The sequence below is a fragment of the Cebus imitator genome, unplaced genomic scaffold (assembly GCF_001604975.1).
Source record: "Cebus imitator isolate Cc_AM_T3 unplaced genomic scaffold, Cebus_imitator-1.0 Scaffold261, whole genome shotgun sequence".
NCBI lineage: Eukaryota > Metazoa > Chordata > Mammalia > Primates > Cebidae > Cebus > Cebus imitator.
Genome location: NW_016107576.1, coordinates 1256997 through 1265867, shown reverse-complemented (window position 1 = coordinate 1265867; position 8871 = coordinate 1256997). Strand labels below are relative to the sequence as shown.

Genomic DNA, 8871 nt, shown 5'->3' with positions numbered 1-8871 from the left:
CAAACAAACAAATAAACAAACAAAAAACAGAATTAAATAGTGACAGGATGAATATCTAAGAAGTATTTTTATTTATTCATATGTAAAGTTATTTCATACTACATATGATATATGGTTTGCACAATCTAAACATACGTTAATTTTTATGTTTGACTTTTTTGTCATTTATGGACTATTTCCATAACTTTCCATTGAAGTTACTCACATGCTACTGAGAGATACTCCACAGGGCCACCTACCTGTCTTGTACTCTCTTTGCCAGTGGTTTCTTTGGCGTTAACTGTCTGCTCAGTCTTTTCTCAGAACTGTTACTTCAGGTACCACTTACATCTCTCACTTTACACCTCCCATTCTACTTTCCCACACTATTCATCTGCTATAGACATCCTCTTTGCTGATTAGTACAGATGAGCGAAATTCAGCAGAGATTCAGTTCAGATACTTCACAAAGTTAAAAACAACAAATCTGTGAATTCCTGCCCATATGACTCAAGCCCCAAGCTGAGCTGGGGACAAAGGAACATGGCCTCTTTCCATAAATCCAGAGAGGAAGAAACCTTGCCTGAGTCCAGCATTGCTTCTCACTGTGGCAGGAGGCAGTTTTGTTTGTTGTTTGTTTTTTGAAACAGATTCCAGGCTGAGTGCAGTGGTGCGATCTGGGCTCACTGCAACCTCTGCCTCCGGGTTCAAGCAATTCTCCTGCCTCAGGCTCCTGAGTAGCTGGGATAACAGGAGCATGCCACCATCCCCGACTAATTTTTTGTATTTTCAGTAGAGATAGGGTTTCACCATGTTGGCCAGGCTGGTCTCAAACTTCTGGCCTTAAAGTGATCCACCCACCTCAGCCTCCCAAAAACCTGGGATTACAGGTGTGGGCCATCACATCTGTCCCAAATTGTTCTTTCAGCCATCACAATTCCATTCTGTCAATCACGGTGGAACACCCCTTTCACTCCCTTAGAGAAACAATGTTATAACTCTTTGTGTTTCCAGGAACACAAAACACAATACTTGTATACAGGAAGCTGACCAACAAATGTTTGTTGAAAGTTTTTAATGACTTTCCAGCCAGTGTTGTCTAAGACAAAGTATACCCTCAGCCTTCATTCTTGCCATTTTGATGTTAATTTTAATTTGGCTTTGCTAATAAAAACATTTTGGTAGTGAAGCGAGACACTGCAGGCCAACCAAGGATTTGTAAGAGGTTCTGGTGGATAATCCCTGTGCTACCTTCTAAAAACTAGGATTTGGGGGTCACATCTTTCTTTTTAGTTATCCTTTGCCTCTTGTCTTTTCTTTCCTGGTTCTGCCCATAAGTTTTTTGTTTGTTTTGTTTTTTGAGACAGAATCTCACTCTGTCGCCAGCCTGGAGTGCAATGGTATGATCTTGGCTCACTGCAACTTTCGCCTCCCGGGTTCAAGTGATCCTCCTTCCTCAGCCTCCCAAGTAGCTGGGATTACAGGCACATGCCACCACACCTGGCTAATTTTTGTATTTTTAGAAGAGATGGAGTTTTACCATGTTGGCTAGGATGGTCTCGATCTCCTAACCTTTTGATCCACCCGCCTCAGCCTACCAAAGTGCTGGGATTACAGGAGTGAGCCACCGCACCCAGCCCTTAAGTTTTTTTTTTAATCACTGCTCTTACTCTCCGAATCTGTTTCTCTGTATTACTTTCTGGCCTTCCCCTCACATCTGACCCACATTTGTTAAAAACTGTCTAGCTAGGCCAGGTGTGGTGGCTCACACCTATAATTCCAGCACTTTTGGAGGCTGAGGGGGGTGGATCAAGAGGTCAGGAGTTCAAGACCAGCCTGGCCAAGATGGTGAAACCCGTCTCTGCTAAAAATACAAAAATTAGCTGGGCGTGGTGGTTGGCGCCTATAATCTCAGCTACTGAGGAGGCCAAGGCAGGGAATTCCTTGAACCGAGGAGGTGGAGGTTATAGTGAGCCTAGATCACACCACTGCAATCAAGCCTGGGTGACAGAGCAAGACTGTCTTAAACAAACAAACAAACCATCTAGCTAGAATGTCTCTTTCCTTTTGCAGTACAGCTCCTCATGCCCTCTTCACTTTTTAAGGATTCAGGTTCAACTCTGTGGGATTCCTGTTCTGCTTTGCAATTATCTCAAGTTCAGAAAGTTCCCAAGGTACAACATAATGCAACATAATATGTTTCCAAAGTGCCTTTGTTAGTAAGTTGTTTGGATTCAGAACAGGTTTTCCCATCAAAAGAAGGCTCTTAGTGATGTTTACAGTGTAGCCTACAACTTAACATACTACACATTTGATGAATGAAGTATTCACTGAATGCTGGTGGTTGGGTATTTCTGTGTTTACTGGGTTGCCCTTCAGCACCGTGATGTTTGAGCTGAGCTGTTTGCTCCCTTGACCGAGATTTTTTTTTTTTTTTTTTTTTGAGTTGGAGTCTCACTCTTTCGCCCAGGCTGGAGTGTAATGGCACAATCTCTGCTCACCATAACCTCCGTGTCCTGGGTTCAAGTGATTCTCCTGCCTCAGCCTCCTGAGTAGCTGGGATTACAGGCATGCACCACCATGCCCGGCTAATTTTTTGTATTTTTAGTAGAGATGGGGTTTCACCATGTTGGCCACTGAGCTCTTTCTATCATATGCAAGGCTTCTGCTTGTTCTGGTAAACACATGATCTTTCCTTAGCCCTAGCTTTACAAGTTGTACTTCTCTCTACACAGCTCAACTGCAAGACACAGCAAAAATTTTCCGAATATTCAGATGAAACAATAATTTTCACGTGCTGATAAAAACTTAGTTGTAGCCCTGGAGGTTTGAGACACAGTAGGCTATTATTGTCTATAGGATGAAACCCACTGGTAAGGGATGTAACCTTATTAAAACATCCTCTGCAGAGAGAACAGAATCTCTTTGATGGTAAGGGGCAGATTATCTAACAGGTTGTTTGCAAGGATGTGGTTCCTAGCTGGCACACAGAAGGGCCCAGTAGTAATGTTGAATGCAAGATGAATGAATGGATGGATGGATGGATGGATGACAAAGGGTCACAGGAAGGCATCTGGACACACCACTCTCTTTTTATTTATTTAAATAGAGATGGGGTTTCACCATGTTGGCCAGGATGGTCTCATCTCTTGACCTCTTGAACCGCCCACCTCGGCCTCCCAAAGTGCTGGGATTACAGGCGTGAGCCACCGCGCCCGGCCCCTGGACACATCACTCTCATTGCTTCTCAGGGACTTGAAGCCTTAGTGGGAAGGACGTCACCTCACAGTATTTGCTTTTTGTAGGGTCACCAGGAAAGCACAACTTTGAACAATTCTGTGACTTCGTTATTGCTTTGCAGAATTGAGAGAGAACAACGCCTTCATTTGTTTTCCTTTGCATCTTTCTAATTTACTAAAGGTGGGTCAGTGGAGGTTTTGTATTTCAACTTTGAAAAACAAAGCATTCAGGACGATTTGCCTCAGGAGGCCAAGAAGTCTCTTAAAAGAAGCTTAAATATTTTTGGTTGCCTCTGGGGCTGTCTGCACCCTGGGGTAGCTTTGGGTTTGAGTTCTCCTGTGAGAAGAACTTTGCGTTAGGTCGGGCCTGGCCTAGAGCCTGCCTCCCACGGTGGTGGGTGTGGGCTGCACTTCCCGCAGCCGTTTCAAACAAATCTCTGAGGCCAGAGGGACAGAGGGACTGCGTTCTAATTCGGAGCTCCGAGGTATGGCTCCGAAAGCCTTGTGGGTGCTAGCGGTCCTTTAGTGGGCGCCTCTCCCACTCAGGGCGAACCACCCACCTGGGGACGATCCCAGGCAGGAATTCGTCAGCAAGAGCGCGCAGCTTGCGGCCTCGCCGGTTGGGGGCGCTCTCCCGTGGGAACTTCGGACGCGCCCCGCAGGGCTGGGTAGGGCGGGGCAGGGCGGGGCCGCTGCCCCTCGGTCCCGCCCTCGCACCGCCAAACTTTACTACTTCTCTGGCTGCGTCGCGGCGGCCACTGGAGAAGAGGCGCCCAGCCGCCCGCTCGCCGCGTCCTCCGCCGCTGTTCCGCTCCTTGTCGAAACCCGGCGCCCGGTGACCCCGTCGCGCTTGGCCCCGAGGGCATGCAGCAGCCACAGGGGCCCCCCGCTCCCAGGCTCGGCGGCGCGGGTGAGCTTGAGCGGTGAGTCAGGGTCCGGAGCGGGGAGGGTGCCCGGAGCCGCCGTCGCTGGGGCGCGCGTTGGAGGCCCGGGCGCAGGGGCGCCCGCGGGACCCAGCCGGCCGCTTTTCGGGGCTGCCTGGCGTGCAAGCCTGGGCTCCAGACCCACTGCAAACTCCTGGGACAGGCTCTCCCAGCGGGTGTGTGGCACAACCTACCCTTTTCCCACCTTTTGCCCCACTAGGAGCAAAAAGCAATCTAGATGCAAAACCGGCGTTGCGTCCGTCTCCGCTGAGGGCCGGCGGGCTGGGCGCAGAGGCGAGGAGAGCGCGGCGCAGGTTGCCTCTTCCCTTGCACAGGTGCTTCTTTCCAAACTCAGTCTCACTGCCGTCGATGGTGATTAGGAAGCGGCGTTCCCTCGTGAAGCCTAGGGATGTAACGTTTTTCAGCCTCCAGTTACGTCTGGTATGGGGTGTGTCCGTTGGGGAACAGCTTGAACCATGTCAGGCTTCTAAAGATTAGGGAACTAGTAACTAGCAACACTGTCAGGGTTGTTTGTTCAGGGTATGGTCCCCTCACCACTGTGACAAAAGTGCTTTGTTCTGTAGCAGAGTTACTTTATCGCTTTCCCTCAGCAAGTTGCAGCTACACAAAATTGCCTAGAAATTCCTCAGGCATGTAATTTGAGGAGTGACTGTGAATATTGGAAACAATTTAGTCTTATTAAGGTAATCATTAAAATAGCCCTGAAAAACATTTGCACGTCAGTTTTTTTAAACTGAGTAATTTCCACGAAATATTTTCCCTGTAATTTGTTATTGTTATTACAACGTATTTCTTCCTCCTGCTTTTCCTCCTAAAGTAGCATTACCTGGTCTTGGGATGACATTTAGAAATAAAGGATCTTCTCACGGTTCCGACTTAGTCTGTATCAGTCAGAGAATAAAGTAAATGCCCGTTACAAACAGACAATTTCCTCTTTGCAAATAGGTGATTATTCTCGGTACCCTCACAACGTTTCATTAATGCATGAACTTTTGTATTGCTAAGAAGAGTTGCTGGGTGTTCCAGTGATCTATCAACAGTTGCTAACCCTGCTTCCCAGGGACAAGTGTATCCGATATTGTTTGGTGGTCTGAGTCGGGTAAACAGTTTTCCTCTTTTTTGGACAGAAGCGATACAGTTAGAAACACACACCTTGGCTTCGTTAACCCCACGCTTGTCTAAACAAACTGGGCTGTTCTAAAAAGACCAGCAAGCAAACCCTACCAGTGAGGGTTGTGTAATTGAGATAATCTTCCAGAGTCGTCTCTTGTGCCTTGCGACTGCAAGGATCTCATTATCCTCTGGAGATCTGGGCATCTAACCGTTTGGACAACACTTATATTGATTGTCACTACCATGTAACTAGGAAAATAAGTCATTTTGGCAAAATTTTTTTCTTTTTTTGGTCTTTAGAATTCAAAACTTTGAGGTTTTGATTTAATGACAGATGACACTCCTCTTGTCTAAACCTTTCAAATGCATTTGTCAACTACCAGACTCTTTTTTTAAAAAAAATCAGGTCAGACCTATTTTAGATATCTCACTATTTTGCAGGATACTTGTTAGAACAGGCCTGCATATATTTTCTATGAGTGGAGACCGAATTGAAAACATTAAAATATGAGATTGTTTTTCATGTGTGTACACCAGAATCTGTTTGAGAAACTACATGTTAACTCTCTAATTTTTCTAAAACATGTGCACAGTGGAAAACATGCACACACAGCATTGTAGCCAGGCAGCACCCAGACACATACTCTCAGCATCACTTGTACACACATGCCTAAGGCTGGCTGCTGCTTCTCCAAGTTTCTCAGCCTGCTGCTGAGGAGTGGCAGTGCATGATAGCTTAAGACCAACCTCTTATTTCTTTGGGCTGGGGTAAAGGGAATCACTATAACTCAAACGGGAATCACTATAACTCAAATTACCCATTAGCCATTCTCCTTAGAGTATACATTAGTTCAAATGCTTTCTGGCCTGTGATTATATCCAACCGAGTGGTTAAGTCTGATTGCAAGCTTCTAAATGGCAGAGACCAGGCCCAAGGCATTATTAATGTGGCATAAAAGGAAGACCAAGGCTTTGCAGTCAGACCAGCTTTTGTTCCAGTCCAGGCTTTGTGACCTTGGGCACATAGCTTCACCTCTCTAAGCCTTAATTTCCTCATCTGTAAAAATGAAGATTATACCATCTTCCAAGATTAAAAGAGAAAGCACTGAGCATGGTCTCTCATGTACAGGATGTACTCCTTAAATGCGGGTTGCCCTCTTTTCCTCCTAGATAAAAATTTAAGTATTGACATTTGCGTAAACATGGGTGCAAATGGTAAGCCTTAGGTGACTTAGATATGTTGTACACACTTTTCTTAACTTGCTTTCTCTTTTCCTGGCCATGGGCCTTTTGCTGGCCTTGATGATCCTTTGTCCCTTATCCTGGATTCTGTATTTGTGGAGGAGTCCTGCTATGGATAGAAGAGGTGGTGGTAGGCCTGGGGAGCTGTCTGCATAAGTGCTGAGATTTTGTGCTTTTACAAATGGTGGACTAGTGGTACTTAGAGTACAGGGGTCTGTGTTTGAATCCTCGTCCCACTTTTGTGAGTTCTTGTGACCCTGAATAGATTGTTATGTTTGAATAAGTTTTTTCATTTATATAATGGGGATAATAATTACGTTTCTACCTGTCTGCATGGGTTGTTGATGGAGTCCATTAACTTATGTATGTGAAAGAGCTTTGTGCCCTGTGAAGAGCATATAAATGTTGGAATTAAAGAGGCAGGGCATCCAGATGTGGGCTGCCCCAGGCAGGGGAGGCAGAGGGGTCCACCTATGCCATCTTCACTCCACTGTGCCTTCTTGCTGACTTGGATCTCTAGTTTACTCTGCAAAGTTCTAAGCTGACCCAAGGCATTTCCCCCCACCCCTAAATTAAGCTAATTATTTAATTTGTTCTGAAAGGTGTTTGTTACTATCTGCCTGTCCTGGCAAGCCAGGGAGTAAGTACCCATTGAGAGGGAGTCTCTGACATCCTGGGTTGTACCCACCCCGCTTCATCACCTCCAGTCATATGTCCTTTATTCCTCTTCCCCTCCCTGCCTGGCCTCTTGTTGTATTGTCTATAGCCTTGAACTCCTCCCTTGCCCATGACCCCTGATACTGCCCCACTGCCATGAACCTTGTTACCCCTCCTCAGATGTATATCATTTGTACACCTCAGGCTGGTCTAGACTGGGTGTCACTCTGGAAAGCAACCCCCTTCCTGAGGATGTTTATCAGCCTCCCTAATTACTCATCAGCTAGTTCTGTGTCTACACTGTTCCCTAGGACATTAAGCTGGAGCTTCTCTACCCCTGGCCTTGACTCTGCCATATGCAGATTGACCAAGATGTTATCAAGGGATGACTTGGCAGGTGGCAGGGCTAGGTTGGAGGGCACATTAGCCCCTCCATAAGTGCACTAGTTTGTCCAAAGGCCTTCTAAGCAAACATGCAATCTAAATAAAAGTAGTGTACTTGCTTTATAAATGCAGCTTTGAGGCAAGCCCCTGATCTCCCCTTTAAGCCAAGCTGTCCCGAAGCACATTCTCTGTAGAAATTCTGTAGCTGCCCCCAGACAGACTCAGACCATGTAATTCAAAATGGTCAGTGGAGGCTGTCAGCAGCATTCACTCCCTAAGAAGGTAGAAATCCAGAGTTTCAGAGCCATTGGCAGTGACTAGTTATAGAAGACCAAAGCAAGGGATCAGGTATAGAGTTTATTGGGAGCACATCAGTGAATCATTTACCCCTTGCCCTGCTTGATTTTTAATAAGTCAGTTATTTGAATGGGGGTAAGGAAGGCCTTTTTCTGGACAAAAACTATCACATGGGTCTGGTGAAGAGAAAATAAGTGGTATGATCATTTTCTATGTCTCTATGGTATTAGGATTGAAATCTCAATCTCTCCCTCTCTCCCTCCATCCTTCTCTCTCTCTCTCTCTCTCTCTCTCTACCTCTCTACCTACACACACACACACCCCCCATATACATCATTAGTCTTTATGCTGAGAGCAAGTTGTAGATGTTATTCTCCATCAATTTTAAACACTCCAGCATTAAACACAAAACAAAAAACAAGCACTCTGGCCTTCTATGTAACCAGCATATACCCATCAAATCAGGAAATGGACATTGGCACAACACTGCTATCCAATCCACAGAGCCCATTCCTGTTTCATCAGTTATGCCCCAAATGTCTCTTCTACCTGTCTGATCTATGATTCATGTTAAATTTAGTTACCATGTCTCTTCTGGAATAGTTCTTCGGACTTTCCCTGTTCCTAAAGTCCTTGCAGTTGTATAGGTCCTACACGCTGTAGGATGACTCTCAACCTGGGTATATTGGGTATTTCCTCAGAACCTGATTGAGGTCATGCATTCTTGGCGGGAATCCTTCAGAAATGAAACTCAGCTCTTCTTAGCTTCTCACGACAAAAGGCACATGGTGCCATCCCATCCCACCACTGGCCTATTGACCTCAATCACCTGGTTATGTTGGTGTCTGACAGATTTCGCCACCTTAAATTCACCATTTTTCCTTTGAAATGTATTGGTGTTTGTGGGGAAGTATTCTAAGGTTATGCAAATAGCCTGTTCCTCATTAAACCTCTGCCTACAGACTTACCGTTTATTGATGACGTCTGCCTGAATTAGCCACCCCTATGAATGTTGC

General features: G+C 45.8%; 1 protein-coding gene across 1 annotated transcript in view; it reads left to right on the top strand.

Moving 5' to 3' along the window:
* The first annotated feature begins 3943 nt into the window (after nucleotides 1-3943).
* Nucleotides 3944-8871, top strand: part of LPAR3 (lysophosphatidic acid receptor 3) — an 84840-nt gene continuing 79912 nt past the window's right edge. Inside the window, exon 1 of the mRNA XM_017499833.2 lies at nucleotides 3944-4141. The gene's annotated coding sequence lies outside the window, so the exon portion shown is untranslated. The remainder of the gene's footprint in view (nucleotides 4142-8871) is intronic.